We start from the raw sequence: 22,239 nt of genomic DNA on the forward strand, positions 1-22,239 counted from the left end.
TCAGGCAAATGGTGGATTGGTGTTCCTTTGCACCAATATTTACTATTTCAGAAAATAGATTATTTTCTCCCAGATTGCTCAAGTCTAAAGAGCTCAGCAATCCACAGATATCACATCTACATCAGACGCATGAGAATGGCATGGAGATTCTCATTCAGTGGGAACTTCAAATACATGTGCAAGCTAAGTGGGAAGTTATCTTAAGTGATTTCATGACATTTTCTTATGCTATTTGCTCCTGTTGTTTAGCAGCATTTTTGAAGCTAGTCTGACATTTGAACACTGAGTACAAAACCCGTAACCCCTTTCTCATTGGGGTTACAGATTCACTATTTCAAATTGCAAAAAATGAGGATGAGATGGGATTAAACTGTGCTCTGCAAATACACCAGAGATTTTATACAGTGTGATAGGGAAATAGGTGTTAGAGTACAAGAGAAAATGGTTGCAAGTTGTCCCTTAAGATATTTAAACTGGAGATTAAGGGGAGGTGGGGATGGGTGCAAAGCAGAAAACTATGAGATTAATTACTGATATTCTGAAAGTGTCATTATGGTAACAATGAACCTTTACTATTTTTGAACATAAATTGTATCAATGATATGGAGAGTTATAATCAACAATGTTTATCCAGTCCCTGTGCTTTTCAATCACAATTAAATCAGTGTCTCCATGTCTTTTAATGGAACAAAATCTTCAATAATGCTTGGATCATGTGAATAAAATAACTATTCCAAGAATTTTTGCCCTTGCAAATATTGCATATCCTCTTATGCAGAAAAGTATCCTGGACACAATGCAACATACACAATACATACACACACAGTGCTTTTTCTGGGGGTACGCAGGGGTATGTATACCCCTAAACATTTTAGGAATCTTTGTACTTTTGTCCATTTACTGTATTTATTTTTCCTGATTTGAACTGTAAAATTGTGATTTTCTTGAGTCAGAATGAGAATACCCCTAAACATTTTTTTAAAGAAAAAAGCACTCTGTGTGTGTGTGTAAATATCTGCAGAACATGTGAAGAAATAATATGAAATGTTCTACACATTGGTTCTCAGGCCACAAGGGACTTTGACAGGTGGGTGGCACAAACAATATGTCAATCATCTGGATTCATAAAGGCATCCAATGACAGCTTTATTTTGGGGGGCGGGGCGGAGGAATGCTCTTTTCAACTATCCCTCTACTATAATCTGTAGCTTCTCAAAAACATGCTTTCCTAAAGACTGCATTACTTATTTCATTCATGTCTGCATGTTTTCCATCAACATTTGGGTGTGCAATTGGGCTGGCTGGGTTGAAGAAAAACAAACAAGGCTATCATAAACATAGTGCCCTTGTTTATCATCTGTATCTGAGAAGAACTTTAGCAATGCTCTTCTTAAAAGATCACAGAAACAATTATTTTAATTGCTGCACTAGTTCCCAATCATAATTTAGTTAATGGCACTGAAGTCTGCCTCCATCTGCTGCTCCTGTTGTCACTTGTTATCTTTCCCTTTTGTTTGCCAGGATTCTAGTGAATATTCAGTTCCTCCCCGTGACTGATGTCATTATTTTGTTTTCTCATGTTTCTAGTGTGGTTGACTTGCCAGCTAGCACGGTAAAAAGTAGCCTGCTTCTACTCACCTGACTTTTTATTTCAGTTAAAGGCAATATTGGAGTGAAGAGCAGCTCATATACTACCTTCTTCACACAGCACTAATACAGCAACTCTTGCATGGTCTAGATGTAGTGACTTTGCACTTGGATCCACCTGTTTGCATGGTGAGTTATTCTATACACCACGTGGAACAGTCCACACTAGTGCTGAATGCATGTGTTGTTGATATAGAAGCCATTCATGCAGGTGGGAGAATCCACCTGTCAAGTTGCTGTAGAAGTTAAGCATAATGCAAGAAGAAGAAGAAGAAGAAGAAGAAGAAGAAGAAGAAGAAGAGTAGGAGTAGTAGTAGTTTGGATTTGATATCCCGCTTTGTCACTACCCTAAGGAGTCTCAAAGCGGCTGACATTCTCCTTTCCCTTCCTCCCCCACAACAAAAACTCTGTGAGGTGAGTGAGGCTGAGAGACTTCAGAGAGAAGTGTGACTAGCCCAAGGTCACCCAGCAGCTGCATGTGGAGGAGCGGAGATGCGAACCCAGTTCACCAGATTACGAGACTACCGCTCTTATCCACTACACCACACTGGCATGAGTGTAATATGGTGGTCCCAAAGAGCCTCACAAGTAGCTAGGCTCTTGCAAACCACCTTCATTGTTAAACCCTTCTGATCTAACCTTTTCCACACACTTCTCTACCCCCCAAAATGTACTTTGTCCATTCTCTGTGTTCCCCAATGTAGTTAATCCAAGTACCTTAGATCTCGAATGCCTTGGCTCCTAAACAAATTGTCTCCTGAATGATCAAAACCCAGAAGTGAGTGTTCCAGTTTTTGAACGTTCTTTTGGAAGCCGAATGTCAGACGGGGCTTCTGTGGCTTCCTATTGGCTGCAGGAGCTTCCTTCAGCCAATCAGAAGCCGCGCTTTGGTTTCCGAATGTTTTGGAAGTCGAACGGACTTCCGGAACAGATTCTGTTCGACTTCCAAGGTATGACTGTATATTTTTTCAGGACTGTAAAACAGCCCTGAAGCATCTTTTGATATAGTTATCTAAATCCCATCCAGGAGTAATAGACCCATCCAAAGAAGAAGCTGAAGAACCAACCAGTTTTTCAACTTGTTTAGTGCCATTGTTTTCATCGGCTCCTGCTTCTGACACCTTCCTCAATTAAACATATGGGGTAATGTCACCCAGTCAGGGATAACAAAACCATTGGGATGGTGCTGGAAGTTTACAATCAATTGGGTTTGATCTCATGATGATATCACTGAGGGCAATAGAAATGGAGGTAACAAAGGACCACTTAAGGCACTATATATGAATAATGGAACATGTTTGCAAACAAAACTGAAAAATCTCTGTGAGATATTATATAAGCAGTGCCAGAAGTATTCATAAATGCTAGTTGTGCTTTTGGCTTAATTCCATGAATTTCAGCGAGAGTGGCTGAAATCTTGTTCGGGTTAGTCGTGACTTTTTGGTACTGTCCTGCTATTCTTTAAATGTGTTTGACCAATTTAAAATTTGTTGACTTTTCCGATCAACATGGCTGGTTGAAAGGAAGTTTGTTGTCTTGGAAAACCTGTACACACACACACACACACACACACACACACACACTGCACAAAGCATGTGCTACCCAGATCCTGGGTGGCTCCATGCATTCCCAGGACAAAGTTCAACATATAATTAAGAACTTTTCCCAGAAATCGATCGAAGTGGCTTCCTAGCTAAGTAAATCTGCCAAAGTCAAAAGCTGATTTGTTATCCTACCCTCCCTGCACTCCACTGAGCAAATTGGTTAAAAAACGGTACAAATTGTTAAAAGAAGAGCGGCTGTTGAAATAACAGGAGCTTAAGAACTTGGAGCATCTGTTCTGACTGATAACAGCAGCAGCAGTCTTGGTGGCAGCCTAAACCCTGAATTACACAAACCCCAAATTCTGATTCTGATGGAGAATAAATAGTCATTTAAATGTACTTGGAAGGGGGAAAGGTATCTCAGATTGGTGTGTGTTTCTCTCTGCCTCCTGGGTGAGATGCTTGTGGATCATTCTGAAATACAGGGATGCCTGTAGTGAAAGGATCAACTGGTTCAATGTCTGATGTTTGGAATTCGACAGATATCACTTGACACGTATGAACAATATAATAGTCCCCTCACTGCAAATGCAGGATCCACAAAGAGACAACAAGCTGGTGCAGACATTCCTCAAGCTCTCTCTGAACTGAATTAAGACTTTGGGAGTTGGCCATGAGATCAAAGGAACATAAGAAGAACTCTGCCAGAAATAGACCAAAGGTCTATTCATTCCAGAAAATTGTTTCTAATAGTGTCTTATCTGATAACCCTGGGGGATGTGCAAGGCAAGGAGGGTTAGAGGAACAACTATCATTACATAATCACATAACTTAAAAGGCCCTCAAGCCAGCCCCTATCAATGTAAGAATCTTGCAGTTACAGAATCCTTGATAGGTGGCCATCTAACCTCTGCTATAAAAATCTCTGATGATGTCTCACCTACTTGAAATTCAGAGGTGAACTGAATGTGGTAGTTCTACTAAACTATCATGGCTAATAACTGTTGATATAACTGGGAATTTTTCTAACCTACTCTTAAAATACCTTCTGGTGGTGATTTTCATTAAGGTAATTATGCTTTTTTTGAATACATGCTTTCTTTTGTCCTGAACCTACTGCTACACAGTTCTATAAAGAATCTGTATTTTTATGCTGCATTTTTTTAGTATAATTGTATTTAAATAATTGTGTTTTTTTTTTTGTATCATATAGAATCTGTGGTATGTATTGACATATGATATTTGTTATTTTCTATGTTGTGTGTCAAGGCCACAGTCCACCCTCCAGGTAATAAAGACACAATGACACATGAATTAAGTTTAAATGTTAATGGGCAAATTTTGGCCACAACTTTACTGAATACAGAATGTGAGCGGTATTGGCTTAGGCATTGGAATCCAAAACTATAACTGACTCCTGTCCGCCTTGCAGGGAGTCTGGTAAGTGTAACCACCCGAAGAGGAAGCTTGGTTGATGGCAATCAACTCAAGCTCTACCCTGGGCTTCACCCGTCCATGGGCTTCAAACAAAATCCAGACCCCTGGATTGCTTTAATGGAATACCCTTGATCGTGGAAGGGCAGGTGAGGACCACACCACACCACACCTCCCCTCCCCACCACATCATTAATCCAATGCCTAACCGCCAAACCTTACAAAGTTGTGATGATTGCTACAGGTAGGCAAAAACCAAGAGGCCAGTGCCAATCTGCCAAATGAAAAAAAAATTCTTACCAGGCCCTTGATCCAAAACGGGCGACCAACCAAAGTCCATAGCAAAGCCCAAGCCATATCTAAAATAGAGGGTGGGTGGGTGGGTGGGTGTTCCACGGATCGAGGCCAAGAAGGCTCCCAGCATCGGGCCGCAGTATAAATTGGCCCCACGACCACACCCCACAGGCTCCCATTGGAGCACCTCCCTGGGGAGACCGTGGTGCCATACGCCAGTGCGGCACAGAGCACCGCTCCACACTAAAGAGGGGGTGTCTTGCTCCCAGCACGCAACCCGGCCCCTCAATTAAGAGGATCCGATTTGCAAATCATCCTGTGTTCTTTAGAGAAAGGGTGGCATATAGATTGTGATGGCCTGGGACTCGGGTTCAGGCTCGGAGTCAGAGGAGTCTCAGTCCGCACTGGATCCTTTGCCTCAGGCAGCATCTGAACCTAGTCTGGGGCCTGATTCTGAAGAGCCCCAGTCTGCACAGCTTCCCCTGCAACAAGCACCAGCTGGGCTGAGTCAGGGGCCTGAGCCTGCCCTGGCTCCAGATGTGGGGATTACCTTGTTGCCTTCAGCTGGGCAATCACTTACAGCTGCTCCACTACCAATTGGGTCAGGAGAGGCTGAGGTGGCCTCTGGGTCTAGTAACCCACAAACATCTCCCGAGCTGCAGAGACTGAGGTCTGAGAGAAGGAGAGACCTGAGTACTCGCAGGAGGAGTGCTCGCCTTTGGGCGAGACTGGGAGGTGAGTCGCCGGGGGATCAGGACCGGCTGTTACCCCGACAGAGATAAAAGGCTGCTGGACCCCACCCCAGGTTGCGGGAGCAACGTTGCTGTTTGCCAGAACCTGCCTGTGATCCTGTGCCTGACCGTGCCTGGTTTCCTGCCTTGTGTTCTGCCTTGGCCCTGTTGGACTGACTCCTGCCGGAACCCTTGGGTTCGGGACCAGACCTGGACCGCATTACTCAGGTTACCACTGGGCCCAGCACATAGATTTAATTAATAATACTCTGAAAAACACAGACAGTGTTATGGAAGGAGCTAGTGTTGGATGTTAAAGTGGGCATGGGGTGAATGAGCGACTGAATGAGTGTGGTCATGCTCTCTGCTTTATCATTATTGTATATCCTGATTATCTGCACAAGGCTACAGCAGCAATAGCCAACATGGGAACAACAACTCCCACCAGCCCCAATCAGGATGATCAATGGCCAGTGATTATTGCAGTTGCAGTCTAACGACATCTGGAAAGCACTTCTTCTTTGTCACAAAAATGAGACTTTCACTGGCAGGACCACTTGATGCCTCAGTATAGTTTAGCACACATTGATGTAAAGCTGTGTGCAAACGATCTCTCGAAATTCTCCTCTCTAATCATGGGTAGAGAAATCGGGAGCTGGGCATTTTACAAAATTTGGAGAAGGAGAAATTCTGCACCGATATCTGAGGGTGGGGCTCACCATTAGAAGTGGCAATAGTAATACAACTTATTTCCCCCCGATGCTGCCATTGCTAGGGACAACAGCAGCAACTGTCAGCAGCCAAGCTGCCATTCTGCATCCTCTATAATGTCCTGGATGTAACACTGTTTCAAGGCATTTTTTTTGGGGGGGGGGGAGGAAGGTGGATAATATTCAGAGAAAATTATGTAATATGGCCCTCTTTTTTTCTAAGCTATGGGGCAGGGGGAGAAGTCTCAGAAGCATTCTCAGAATTTTTTTCCCAATAAATCCCTGCTTATCTCTGTTTATATTCTACTACTACTACTACTACTACTACTACTACTACTAATTTTTATTTATACCCCGCCCTCCCCAGCCAAGGCCGGGCTCAGGGCGGCTAACAAGCAATAATAAAAACAAGTTGAATGAATACAACTTAAAAACAAAATTAAAATGCAACATTAAAATATTAAAATATTAAAATGCAGCCTCATCGCAGAAGGAGAAAAGAAAAGAAAAAAGAAAGAGGGGGGGGGAATCAAATTGGCTCCAAGTCAAAGGCCAGGCAGAACAACTCTGTCTTAATAGTGAAAACTCCCATTTGGCATTGTTTTATACAACAAATAGGGTAACAGGTATATGTGCCAACTATTTGGGTTGTGTTAGTTTCTATAAAAAAAGGATAAGTTTTGTGTTGAAGGGAAAGTTCATTAATAAGATAGCAGGAAACTGAAATCCCATATGAAATCACATGAGAAGAGGGTCATAACAGCCGCCCCATTCCTGAATACAATGTCATGTTTTCACATTAAATTCAAGTCATTGTTAAATACATTTCATTTCATTGGGGTCTTCCCTCCCCACAAAGCATCTGACTTGGGATGCATCCGACTTTCAGTACCACATGAATAAACGGTATTTAACAAACACCAAATGATTAAAAAGGCCATCCTTTGAGTGAGAAAATTGCTTCTTACACACCATATTAACATATATTACGTCCATTGTCTGTGGAGATCATCTATGGAAAGCTCTATTACCACCTTAGGTGTTATGAATGGTGCTTTTAAAAGCTGGTGTTCTACATTCCAGGTTAAAATGTGTCAACATCATTCACATTTAGTTTAATTTTTACATGCACTGCTTCAGGAAGAATTTGCATCATATGTCCTTATTAAAAAATGACTTGCACTGATGGAAAGTGCTGGCACTGACCTCTGATAATAAGAGGATTCGAGCAATTGTGCCAAGTGCTCTGGATTTGTAACTTAACTAATGCATTTGGGGACTTTCTAATATTAGCATGGATGGTGACAGTTCTAAAGACATGCAGTGCTCCCTAATTTGAAATGACTATGTAGTGTAGCAACCAATGCTAAGGTTGCAGGAGCAAGACTACAGGAAATATAAATGTTAAAAAGCATAACTGAGTGCACTATGCAAACTGCAGGTGGGAGTATTTTGTCACAACTGATACGCTAGGCAGTGGGCAATGCTTAGAGAAAATGTCCTTCAAAGAGTACATTATTATTGCACATTAATTTAGCACTAGTTTGCAAAGTGCTCCGTAATTTGTATTGCGTGCATCCTCAAAATATCTCCACGAGTTAAGTCTCTGCTATTCTTCATGTATAGATAAGGGACTGAGGTTGAGCAACTGTCATGCAATGCGAAAGAGAGGTCAGAAGCTCTGAGCTGCAAGACTTGGTCTTTTTATTTTATTTTTTATTTTTTATTGGTTTTCACATATTACAATACAGATGTACCAAAGCCATGGTGTTGCTTTTTTTAATGGGCAGAGGCCAGTTTGTGCAGTGGACAACTGTAAGATGGGCAGGGAATCAGTTTTTTGTGTGGGGAATCCACACAGTCGCTTCTCAAACCTGAGACAAGGCTTCAGCTGTCCATTTTCAGCCTCTCGTACAACATCTGAGATGTTGGCCTAGCTTTCACTATACCTGGCCTGTATAAATTCATCCTGCAGATGTGAATTCCCAGGACATTTCCGAGCACAATTCAAAGTGTTGGTGCTGACCTTTAAAGCCCTAAACAGCCTCGGTCCAGTATACCTGAAGGAGCGTCTCCATCCCCATCATTCACTGAGGCCCAGCTTCGAGGGCCTTCTGGTGATTCCCTCACTGTGAGAAGTGAGGTTACAGGGAACCAGGCAGAGGGTCTTTTTGGTGGTAGCGCCCACACTGTGGAATGCCCTCTCATTAGATGTCAAAGAAATAAGCATCGGACTTTTAGAAGACATCTGAAGGCAGCCCTGTTTAGGGAAGCCTTTAATATTTGATAAATCATTGTATTTTAATATTCTGCTGGAAGCCGCCCAGAATATTAACACGGACAGGGTATTAACAACAACAACAACAATAATAAATAAAAATTACTGAATGCTTCTATAAACGACTACAAACAAAGTCCCTGAACATTAGGAAAATGCCTGAAGGGAGATGCACCACTCCAGTGCTTTTTTTTTCTTTAAAAAAATGTTAGGGGGCACTCTCATTTTCCTACTCATATTGAAATACTGCCCCTCAATGAGGCCAAACTTAGATTCACAAAATGTTTAGGGGTATGTGTACCCCTGTGTCCCCCCAGAAAAAGCACTGCACTACTCTATCTACCTTTCCTTGCTAGATGTATCTAGATCTGTATTTAGGGATAGTGACTTGTTAATGGATTCTGAGGGCAGATTGATCAAGGAAGGCCAATACCAGGTCTTTGGAGGCCCTAGCAACAGTATCTTCTGTCACTTCATAGCAAACAGGCAGCAGGGCTGTGCAGCAAGAAGAGGCAATGGGAATGGATGGCAGCCATGAAAGGGAGTGGTGGTGTCAGCTACCTAGTATTCCTCTCCATTTCACCTGTTACCTGGTGCTCAGAGGAGATCCCCCAGGTTGGGCCTGATGTAGCATCACAGTGCTACATCAAAGTGCTACATCACAGGTGTCGTGGAGAGGCATTGTAGGGAATGAGGCCGCAAAAAAAAAAGAATGGAAGGGGTGCTGGCATCTCTTAAGGTCCCTTAGGTCCAGTATTTGTCCAAACATGCTACCTACTGATGTTTGGTCTGCCAGGATAAAGACATAGACATCCTTATCTGAAACCAACAATGCTGTTTTAGATACACCAATCCCCACCCAATATCACTCTCCAGCTATCAAAAATTGGTGTTGATTAACCAATTGTCACTGTGGGCCTAGTCTTTCCAATCACCTCGTCTAAGCTCATGGGAATCACATCCATCAGACAGAAAGCACTAGCTCACTTGAAAACTAGATCATGACTGTTTTGCCATGATAGTGGCAGATCCCGTTTAAACTCATTGTGTTATTCCATTTGTGTACAATTGTGTCATCTATCAGTTATAAGTACCAAGTTTCTCTTGCTTTGACACAAGGTGGAAACAACATCTGAACTGAGGTGAAGTGTTGACTGACCTGATGGTGTGCCTGCTTGGATGAACCAACACCAGAAAGGAGTGGGTGGGAATTTGACGCAGTTTTGATGCAGATCATACAGAGGGGGAAACTGACTGGTTTTACATAGTATACAACTTTTGGTGTTTCCTCAGCTATTGTAGTTTCCATTTTGCATTATGCCTGGATGAGTCAAACAATTACATCTGAGGACAAATGAAATAAAAACACACAAAACAAATTCTATTTTAAAAGAAGGGCTAACACATTAAGGTATGCTTTCTCAATGTTTCCATGCCCACAACCCTTTCAAAGGCAAGATAATTCAATGTTTAGAGGGGAAATGGGAGGAGGAAACAGAGCATAACTATATTACAACCTTTTTCATTTAAAATGTTTTTTTGTGTGCATTGCATTGCATTTTTATTTTCTTTTTTAACAGACCGGGTTACCATGGATATATTTGCTGGTATGTCTGTAGGCTGAATATTGTGTGCCTGAGTGTCTACAGGACGTAACAAACAACACAGCAGTCTGCTCAGCAGGCCTGCTCCATTTCATGCATCATTCAAAATGTGCTGCTGAGGTTCCAAAACTGTCCATAACTTTCTCCTGCAATTAGAACTGGTTGCATTTTAATGGGATTCCACCCACCCCCTCAAGCATTAGACTCGTGTTATCCTGAAAGCTCAACTTCCAAGTGCGTTAATAAGACAACTGAGTCACAAAGTTTGGATCCAGTACTGAATGCTGAGACTAAAGACATCATTTTATAACATTTAACCACATGTTTGGCTTTTTAGTTTGTGTCACTCAGCATAACTTCTGGGGGCAGCCTGCTTCAGATACCATGGTGGTCAGCCCCAGAACCTGATAGTTGTATCTATTAATTCTCTCCCTCCGCCCCTTATTCTTCCTCCAAAGAATTCAGGAAAGCATTTGTAGCTCTCTTACCTTTTATCAGGAAACAACAACTCTGTAGATAAGCTGAGACAGTTATTGGCCCAAGGCCACCCATTATGCTTTGTGGTTAATTGCAAATTTTGACCAGGTCTCTCCAATCAAAGCTCAACACATTAACCATTAAACCACACTGCCCTGGGTTTCCATATTTGGTGGCATAATTTGCCTGGCTTGTGAGTCACAATTTCCCACCACTCAGTGTATCCCAACCCATCATGGGAGCTTATAAAGCCTATACAGATGGCCACACCAACCTCAGAATGAACTTTCTTGCTCCAGGGATGCTTTTCTGTCTGCCTTTCTGCTTTCAGTATGCATTAGGTACACACTTCTGGTAAAATGTGTGGTACAATCGTTTGGTAAGAAGTTAACTCTGTAAAGGATGTCTATATTTATATTAGAAAATGTATGATTTCCTGAATTATTTCCATTCTCAAAATAATTCTGGTTGATTTTCTAGTATGTGTGATACACCCTTGAGAGGTTTTGTTTGTTCTATTGTAATTTGATTAGTTGCCCTCAAAACCCTACAAAACAAAAACATGTGTCTTTAGTCAAACAGGAAACTCCAAATTTCTCATGGAAATCATTCCAGTAAAATCGCCACCTAAAGGAGGATGGAACCCCCTGAAATATTTGACTACTTTTAATAGCCTTTTGGTTTCCACTTGAAACTCCTCAAGTGTCTTCTCTCAGTGAGACCCTCCAAATTTATGTCATTTTTCAAACTAGACAGGAGAGCAAGAGAACTGTGTGTTAGAACTCAGCTATCACCAATTCTTTAGCCAGAAACTATTTCTCATTTCTCCTCAAATGTTTCTCCTGGTGATGTTCTCAGACTGGAAGTGCACCTCCTTAAATGTGGTAAATCTACAGCAAACTCATTTGACTCACAGGGTATTTTCTGCGGTGGGACCAGTGCCAGATTTATGTATAAGCTAAAAAAGCTATAGCTTAGGGCCCACACTCTTGGGGGCCTCCAAAAAATTTAAAGTTCAACAATTACTTTGATAAAATACATATTTTGTTATGTGCAAATGGCTTTAGATACCTGTTAGGTGCATAAATTACCATATACCATGTTTTCAACACAAAAAACGATGACAATTTGTTGTCGAAAAAGGACAGCTGGACATATAAAGGGCCCCATTCAGTAGCTTAGGGCCTCATTAAACCTTAATCCAGCCCTACGTGGGACCTTCATTATAAAATGCCCTCCCTGGAGAAAATCCAGCCAAGCAACTCTCTACTTTTAAGTGCATCGTGCTATGATCATGCTTCTTCAGAGAAGAAAGGAAAAATCAAGAAGGCCTTTTATTTTTAGTTTTTAAATCTGTTTATGCTGAACGACTTCTATAAATTCTTCTAGTTGTGTTATTTCTATTCTATGCAGTTTATTTTTATTGATGCATATATTTTAGGAATGCTGGAGCAATTTGATATTTGTGATTTCTGATATCAGTTGACCCGATCCTTGCCTCCAGATGGAAAGTGAATTTGGGAGAATAAAGGCAGGCCAACTGGACAGCCTTATCATGAATGATGGGGCTATAAATGGCTGTTAGCCATGATGGCTGTGCGATGACAGGTGAATAGCCTCACCATGGAGGATAAGGCTATCAGTTCTACTAGCCATGTTGCTGTGTTCTCTGTCAGAGTTATTATGCCTCTGAATACCATTACCCTCATATCCTGCATAAGGTCTTCCCTCAACCACTTGGTTGGCCAATCTGAGAACAGGGTGATGAACCAGGTTGTTGTTGTTTTGTTGTTGTTGTTTTGCATAATCCTGCAAGGCTCTTCTTCTGTACCTATACAATTGCCTAGGGAGACAATTACTTTTTAAATTAATTAAAATTACAGAAGAGTTGAGTGGGGCTCTTAACAAGGTCTCTGTTGTTGCTTTGCTAGATTTTACAAGCTGTGCTTCATTTTTTACATGGTGCTCAGAAAAGAACATCGCTGAACGTCTCTCCTCGCATTTTACTTACAGATTCAGGGTTGCTTCTTTTTAAAAACAACAACTTCCAACTGCTGCCAGTAATTACAGTGATGGAGTTGCGTGCATACTGTTGTTTGTGTTGGAAGGAAAGTGGGGAATCGTCCCATTATTTTGAAATCTCTACTGTTAACTCAAAAGATGCCACTCTGTATATTGCAAATGTCAAGTCTGATGTAAAGCAGCCTGGAGCAGCCTTCCTGCCTCGATGCTACTTAGATAAGCAATAACACCAAGGGCATGGGGTTGGGAAGAAAAAGAAATCCCTGCTGTGTGCCTACAGGCACTATAGGATTATGAATTTTAACACAGCAGATGCGACAGAGTTGGGTGACTCCTTTTAATTATGTGCATTACTGGAGCACAACAGGATAGACACTGGAGCATAAAGCTTATACTTCAAGGATTCTCTCAATGCAGGGAGACTTTGCAGAATCAATGTACAGTAGTGATAAGGTGAGCATCTCGATGCTATTATAAAATTATGGCATGGCCAAATTTGGAATGCTGTGTACAATTCTGGTGGCCCCATTTCAAAAGCATATCACAGAGCTGGTAAAGAAACATGATGAAAGGATTGGATCATCCTTATCTTTATTGGTATGGGGAGGGGAGGTAAAGAACTTGGGGCTTTTAAATTTAGAAGAAAGATTGCTAAGGGGAGTAGGGCATGACATAATAAATAACATGGAGAAAATTGTTAAAAGTTTCATTTTGTACCTCTCTAGAACTTGGGATTATGCAGTAGAATTGGTTGGCAGTTCTGGACAAAGATCAATTAAGCACTTATTTCATGATGTGTATAATTAGTGCATGAAACTAACTGTTGCAAAGGGGCGTCTCCATCCCCATCGTTCAGCCTGGACTCTGAGATCTAGCTCTGAGGGCCTTCTGGCAGTTCCCTCACTGCAAGAAGTGAGGTTACAGGAACCAGGGAGAGGGCCTTCTCAGTAGTGGCACCCACTCTGTGGAACACCCTCCCATCAGATGTCAAGGAGATAACCTTTAGAAGACATCTGGAGGCAGCCCTGTATAGGGAAGTTTTGAATGTTTAATATTTTATTATATTTTTGTACATGCTGGAAACCAGAGTGGCTGTGCCACCCTAGTCAGATGGGCAGAGTACAAATAAGAAAATTACTAGTGGTAGTAGTAGTAGTTGGCCATTAGTTTATTATGACCTACAACAAAGTATTGTGCTAGGGAGTACTTCTGTTCAGCGATGTCTCTATATCTCTAATGGGAGGGACAGCTCCACCAGTACTGGTAGCTGTCCATAGTTCTGATTTCCCTGATCTCTTGTGTATCAGCACCTGTCACAACCTGGCCTGTCCATATGAGACTTAGTTTGACTCCTGCCACTTTCACTGTCAGCTGAATACCCCAGTGAGCAGAACACTTCATGTTTACTTCTCCCTACCCTCATTTTGCTTCCTGGATGCTTTTTCCATTCCTAACGTGGAAGCAGTGAGACGTGCAAACACCATTGTGTGGAATTTCCTCCTCCTTGTGAATGTTCTGCATGTGCTTGGAGTATGGACAATGAATACCCAATGGGAAACCTGGAGAATCTGGAGTTACTCGGCTGTGGCCTGGAGCAAGAATGGACATTTGTTGTTGTTTAGTCATTTAGTCATGTCCGACTCTCCGTAACCTCATGGACCAGAACACGCCAGGCACTCCTGTCTTCCACTGCCTCCTGCAGTTTGGTCAAACTCATGCTGGTAGCTTCGATAACACTATCCAACCATCTCGTCCTCTGTTGTCCCCTTCTGCTTGTGCCTTCCATCTTTCCCAACATCAGGGTCTTTTCCAGGGAGTCTTCTCTTCTCATGAGGTGGCCAAAGTATTGGAGCCTCAGCTTCACGATCTGTCCTTCCAGTGAGCACTCAGGGCTGATTTCCTTAAGAATGGATCAGTTTGATCTTCTTGCAGTCCACGGGACTCTCAAGAGTCTCCTCCAGCACCATAATTCAAAAGCATAAATTCTTTGGCGATCAGCCTTCTTTATGGTCCAGCTTTCACTTCCATACATCACTACTGGGAAAACCATAGCTTTTACTGTACGGACCTTTGTTAGCAAGGTGATGTCTCTACTTTTTAAGATGCTGTCTAGGCTCAGTAGAAATGTGGTACAACACATCAGAATTAGCTTGAGGCATTCAACAAAGTATGTAATGAATGTCATTATTTAGGCCACTGGTTTTCAAACAGGTAACTTCGGAAGTCCACAGAAATTCAGTAGTGTCCTTGTGTGATGACAAGGAAATCTAATTAAAACAACTTGTATACAATATCAATTTCCTTCTACAACACAGAACCACAGGGATGAATTGGAGGTGTTTTAGGAAGAGATTTTTTGCAGGGTGACAATGAAGTCTGCTTAGTGTCTCAGCTGACCTGAGTATGCCCCTTAAACTATTGTCTGGGATCCTCTGCAGTCCACAAGCAGAGATGCAGGGATACATTAGTAGGCAAGGCAACGTGGGCAGGATTTACTCAGAGCAGGAAATTTGGAAACCACTGATATAGGTAATCTCTGTTTCTTTATTTGGACATTTTACTAAATGTAAAGATTATTGAGAGAGATCTCATGAAAGAGAAACCCATTAAAGTAAAATCCTTCTTCTTAAGAATGCTATGACTTTCACCATAGTGCAAGTTAATCATTTGCTGAGCAAAAATCAATAGACCTCTTTCTTTGTTGTTTTTTGTTCTTATTCTTGTATCATTATTAATGGCTTCTTGTCCACATACAGTGTGGAGCTGAATTTTCAATAAAATAAAATAAAGAATCCAGCTAAGATTTCCTATGTTTTAGCTATTTTCTTTGCAATTCTGTAGTAATGAATCCTGCTGGCCTCTCTGACTGGCTGGAGAGTAAATACGTAGAAGACAGAGAACACATTTTATCCACTAAAGCAACCATTCCTGAAACTGGACTTTCGTTCCTTTACACTTAAGAAGATTATGAAATTAGACATTCATTCCCTGAAACCAGACTTAATGAATTAGTTAATCCCTCTTTCAATGACCACAGTGCTTTCCTCTAGCTTGTTCTCAAGTATGTAATCACATGCCAGCCCTCCTATAAGCCACTGTTAGGAAAGGGAGTGTTTGAATGTATGTGGGATGCCTATGTTGGGTTGATATATATTTTCTGTCACAGCCCCATAAAATTAGGGAGGGAAATTGAAAAAGGCATAACATATATGAAAGTACGAAGTGTGAAGGGCAACTGTCCATTTAATCGAGCTTTCTGTCAGAAGTAGCCAAGCATGTGGCTTTGAGATGTTCTCAGGCAGGTTGATTTTCTTTGTCTCTTTGAACCCAGCATTTGAATCCTATATTCATGCAGTTTCCATTTAGCTTACATGGCTAATAGGAAAGGTAAAGGGACCCCTGACCACTAGGTCCAGTCGTGACCGACTCTGGGGTTGCAACGCTCATCTTGCTTTACTGGCTGAGGGAGCTGGCGTACAGCTTCTGGGTCATGCGGCCAGCATGACTAAGCTGCTTCTGGCGAACCAGAGCAGTGCACGGAAACGCCGTTTACCTTCCCGCCAGAGCGGTACCTATTGATCTACTTGCACTTTGAAGTGCTTTCGAACTGCTAGGTTGGCAGGAGCAGGGACCAAGCAACGGGAGCTCACCCCATCGCAGGGATTCGAACCGCCGACCTTCTGATCTGCAAGTCCTTGATAAATCTGTGAGAGGGGTAAGCTATTGTCCTCCTGACATTGCTGAAGTCCAACTCCCATTGGTCCATGTCAGTATGTTCAATGGCCATAGCTGCTGTAGTTCAACAAAATTGGAAGGGCCACAGCTTCCCCATCCATACTCTATGATTTTGTCTAGTTCTTTTTTTAAAAAAAAGCTCATTGTAAATCACATTATTACTACTATTACTAAAATTAAATGTATTAGCAGCCCTTCACCAGCAGGTCCCAGGGTGGGTTGCAACCATTGAAACTTCAGAAACAAAACAGTTTGCAACCACATGAATAAGGCGAGCCCTGAAAACACGCATCTCAGGCATCAAAGATGGGTGAGGGGATTTTCCAAGCAAATCAGTTGGAGGCAACCATTATGAGTGTGAGCTCTGTTTGCAAAGGTTGCATCTACCCAATTCTCAGGGATTGCTCCCTTCCCTCTCAGTCCCTCTCACCACAACACACCCAACCCTCAGCAAATCATTTTTATAAGCTCTGGTATTGTGCTCCTTGGATCAAACACACACCACAACTCATATCTTACGTAGTGCTGCATTTATTATATAAATTACACCTTTCCTCCTCAAGAACCACAGAATTATTGGGCTGAATTGAAATGCATCATGTAATTAAACATGCCCACATCACATAGGATAGCAATTATTCTTTTACCTGCCAGCTCTTATCTATGCACATCTTACATTATTTTGACGTTATTATGGTGCCTCTTAATTTATATCCCCATCTTACACATTAGGGATTTTATTTCTGGTTCCACAATTGTTTCATCATTTCAAACAGTATGATATGCCCTATATTACTGCCCTATCTAAGTTCAAGTTTAAATGTATGAAGGCACCATAAACGTTAAGATCACATGCGTAAGCTGATAACTCTATTTTCATATACTACCATGTCCCTTGTTGGTAAACTGTTTTCTCTACTGTTCTCATTCTGATTGCAAAGATAGGCAGGATTTCCCTCATGTTCTCTAAAGAATGATAAAGAGCCCTTTGTACTCAGAAAATCCTGTGCTGGCAATGCAAATCTCATGTCTATATGCAAGACTGGGGATTGCAGTCTACATATTCTGTTGGCCAGCTAACCCAAACACATTGGCTTAAAGGTGATTTAAGAAGAAGATATTCAAACGGCTGCAGTCACTCCAACAGATAAGCAGATTCTCTAGATAGCATAGTGCATTTTCACCAATTACTTTTTTATATGATCCAATACGTCATCGTTCGAAGTAATAAACTGCTGGGATGAAGCCATGCAGATGATTTGACATAATTCATTGTGAAATTTCCAAGAAAATATGTACAGAAAGCAGCCGCAGTGACATGACAGAAACAAGCAACATCCCTGAATTGGATTTCAGTGTGTGCCTGGGAGGCGAGGGAGGAACCTGGATCTCATTTATTTATAATAGCTTTAGAAGTGTAAGCCAGATAGGTGGTCTGGGAGGTCTGTAGTGTCACGAGAGCAGTCTCTGCTACCAGAGTAGGAGCCCTGTGGCGGCAGGAATGAGTGATGGCTTCATGCAAACGCCACTGCCCTGTGGCTGGCTCTGTCATGAGTCTGTGCGCTCCAAGTCTTAGAAATGCAGTGTGGAGTGCACAGGGTCATCACTGAGCTGGCAGCAGTTCAGCAGCTTCTGCATGACATGGCAGCCCATGTCTGTAGCCTTCAGATAGTTCCAGAGGCTGTGTAGTTCCTGCAAAACATTGGGAGGGGATTTTGTTGTTCTTGGTTGGTGCACGTGGTGGAGAGAACTCAGGCTTACATCCTATGTGTTTGATCTAAGCAAAGCCTCCAGAACAGCCACACGAGAAATATGTAAAATAACTAAGCAAGTATTAGACATCACCCCAGAAATGGCCCTACTAAACATCTTCCAAGACAACAATGCCCATTTACACCACAAAGAACTCATAACCCATCTACTTTCAGCAGCCAGAAACACCATAACCAGACACTGGAGAGACCTGTCAGGAGTAAGCATGGACCAATGGTACCAAATAGTTTGGGAAATAGCCCTACTAGAAAAATTAACCAATAAACTGAAACTGACACGGGGACAAACAGAAGAAGATGCCTTTACCCCGGTATGGCTCCCCTTTATCACATACACACTCCAACAAGACAATGACAATAATCCACCAACAGCATACAAATCAATATGGCTAACCTGATCCAAAACACCCACCCACCCCGCTCACACACGAAAACAAAGATCACCACAGCCAATCACAAACAAACAACCACACCCTAGGCCAACCCCAACCTCTCTCACCACCAAAGGAACACAAGTGAACAGCACAAGCAACGCTGACACCAAACCCTACATACATCAAGCATAATAGAAACATCACCACCAGTCCCCACCCCCACGCATCTTCCCTCCCTCCACCCCCTTTTTTTTCTCCCCCTAATGTCTCAGCAAATGAAACAGATTTGTAAAAATGTTACATGGAAAAAATACAAGAGACATTACATTTACCGTATTTTTCGCCCTATAGGACACACTTTTTCCTCTCCCAAAATGAAGGGGAAATGTGTGTGCGTCCTATGGGGCGAATGCAGGCTTTCGCTGAAGTCTGGAGAGTAAGAGGGGTCGGTGCCCACCGACTCCTCTCGCTCTCCAGGCTTCAGGAAGCTCTGCGCAACCCTTGGGAGACCGGCTCGAAGACGTGCGGGCTCCGAAGGGTTGTGCAGAGCTGCCTGCATTCCGAAGCCTGGGGCGTGCTGAAGAGCGCACCCGGGCTTCACACAGCTCTCCGCAAGCCTGGGGAGACAGCGCGGCTCCCTAGGCTTGCGGATAGCAGGCTGTTCTGGGGGCTGGGGTCGGGGGAAGCTCGGGCTTCCCCCGTGCCAGCCCCGTGCCTGGGGGGAAAATATTTTTTTCCCTTTATTTCCCCCTCATAAAAACTAGGTGCGTCCTATGGGGTGGTGTGTCTAATGGGGCAAAAAATACGGTACTTCTGTAAAACAAGAAAATTAATAAAAATAATAATAATAAACAAAGCTTCCACAAAATGCTCCAGAGACAGAGAGAAATACTTCTGTACCTCCCTTGGTTTCAGAAGAGAGCGGAAACAATTTCCAGAGGGGTAACCACGCTAGTTTGCTGAAGCAAAACCAACACAAAATCCTGTTCCACTTTAAGAATCAAGAAACATATGGTAGCACAAGCTTTCATTTCAAAACCCTATGCCAGCCTTCCCCAACTGATACTCTCGATATGTTTTGGACTCTCACCAGCCCTAACCATGGACAATGCTCCCTGGGGCTGATGGGAGTTGTAGTGCAAAACAACTGGAGGACTAGCCTATGCCATAATACATAACTTAGTCTTTAAAGTGCTACAATATAATTGTTTTAAGAAATAATGGAAGAATTCAAAGGATATGTATCTCCCCCACCAAGCTTTCTATCTCTGATCCTTCACCCATGAAGCTGAACTTGATCATCACAGGTAAGGTAGGGCAGGAATAGTGATGTAAAAACAAAATCCAGGGACAACCTATCGTAGCAAGAAATTAACCTGAGAAACTTTACTGAATTTTATTTTATTTTTATTCAAACCTTCTTCCATTTTATCTTAATAACAACCTTGTGATGAATATCAGACAATGAAAAAGAGTGGCTGGCCAAAGATCATCCAGTATATGTCATGGCTGCCTGAGGGGTTCTCATTCAACACTGAGACACTGTTTTTCTCCCGAGGAACGTCAGCTTTTCCCCCCTCAACTGTTTTGCCTAAGAAGAATCCACTTTCTCACATTTTTGAATTTTGCTTTTTGTGATATGTTCTTTACAAGCTTTTATGTTTTTATAGTTCTTTTAAAATTGTTGTATTGTAAGTCACATTGAGTCACTTTGTAAGGAAAGCAAATAGCAGATATAATGAATAGTAAATAAGTAATAATAGTAACAAATATAAGCTATCTATTCATCACAAACACTAGAAACTGCAAGGCTTCTGCCAGTGAAGATAGCAGCTATACTTGGTTAATGGCTCAAACGAAATGAAAGGAAAGCCTTTGGAATTGTCTCTTTTATTTATTTTATTGTGAAACTTTAAGCATGCAATTTCATTTATGACACAAAGTGTCATTTAGTAGTGAGGAAAGGAGGATCGTGTGGAAATATATTGCCTTCCTTTAAATAAACTTGAACTTGTCAAATTAACAGCTCATCCAGGATGTTGGTTTGAGCCAATTTCAGTCTTTATTCAGCTGGATTTACAGAAACAGAACTGAGTGATGACATCAGTGGAGCCTTGCCATTTGAGTTTGCGTATAACAAATGTGACTTATTTTTCTGTTCACCTCACACAACAAAACCATGTCCCTAATTCACAGCGAACATTAACAGAAGTGGCTAAAAGAGGTTTGGGGTGTTATTAATGAGGCCAATGCAAATCCACAAGGGGCAGTTTGTACATGTTCGCAATGTTATGCAAATGTTAGAGAAGATGTACTCCACATAATATGAGGAGTGGCAAATTGACCATTGTTTTGATGCATAGGGTGTGTGGACAGAAGGCTTGTACCGCTGCAGGTACCTGAGCAAGTTCTATGCACAAGAATGTCTTGAATCCCCTCTCTGTAGGTAGGATCTTTAGCCCCGTCTACACTGTACATTCAAAGCAGCATAATACCCATTTTAAACAGCCATGGCTTCCCACAAAGAATTCTGGGAACTGTAGTTTGTTAATGCCTCCTAAGAGTTGTTAGACCCCCTCCTTCCCCTGCAGAGCTACAATAAACAGAGTGGTATATTGATGGTGATTGAAGAGCAAAAAAAAAATATGTATGAGTGTCCTCTATCCACCTTTATTATTTTGGGGAGAGAAACAGCTACCATGAAAACAACTCATGGGGAAATCCATGCATACACAAGTCCTATTAGGCTCTTTCACTTGATAAATGATGTGTTTTATTAAACAATGGTGTATATGACAATCCAGCTCTTGAGATCCCTGTACAATGCAGCTCTTCGGCTTTCTTCCTCAAGATCTTGCTCCCAGCCCACTGTCTTTTATTTGTCGAGAGCCATAAATTTGGAATCCAGGCTCTGAGGAAGAAGATTATGTCATTTCTTTCTACTGTTTGCATGAGAAGCAAAGAGAGCAGAATTGCAATTTGGCAGCGATTCAGAAGTTTTCGGCGTGAAGTGGGTGGATGGGGGAGAAAACAAATGGGAGAACTGACAAGTTTGACAATCCAATGGGGAAACAATTGAAGGAATTTGAACTGGCATCTAACGCAATTTGAAAGTAAAGTCCTGTTGTTTATCAAGCATATGTAGGCTAGCTGCAATTGTGGAAAAAGAGACAATTTGAATATATTAATCACTGTAAACATTTGGCATCCCAATGAGCTTATGCAAATGTGTGTGCACTGGCTCCATTCTGAAAGTTGAATTATGAATCATATGCTATTAGTAAGTATTAACGCTGCCCGTGGCCTGCTGTTGCCAAAAAATAAGAACAAAAATTTCCTAAAACCAAATTCAGTGCTAATTTGATTCCTTGAGGGAAAGGAAATATGTTCAATAAGGCTGACAAAATTTCTGTCAACTGCTTATGTTCAAAGATGGACAAGTGCTTGTAGCAACAGGCAGACACAGAAGGAAACTGAAGATTCAGAGTCAAGAATCAGGCAGGCTGGAGGCAGAATGGCGAGATCATGTACAGGCTAAAGACCCAGGTTTGGCCAGTAGCCTGGTAGCACAGAGGGAAAGCCTGGCTGGATTTTTCAGTGAATTAGCAGAACTTTTG

The sequence above is a fragment of the Podarcis vaucheri genome (assembly GCF_965113315.1).
Source record: "Podarcis vaucheri genome assembly, chromosome: 9".
In the NCBI taxonomy this organism is placed as follows: Eukaryota; Metazoa; Chordata; class Lepidosauria; order Squamata; family Lacertidae; genus Podarcis; species Podarcis vaucheri.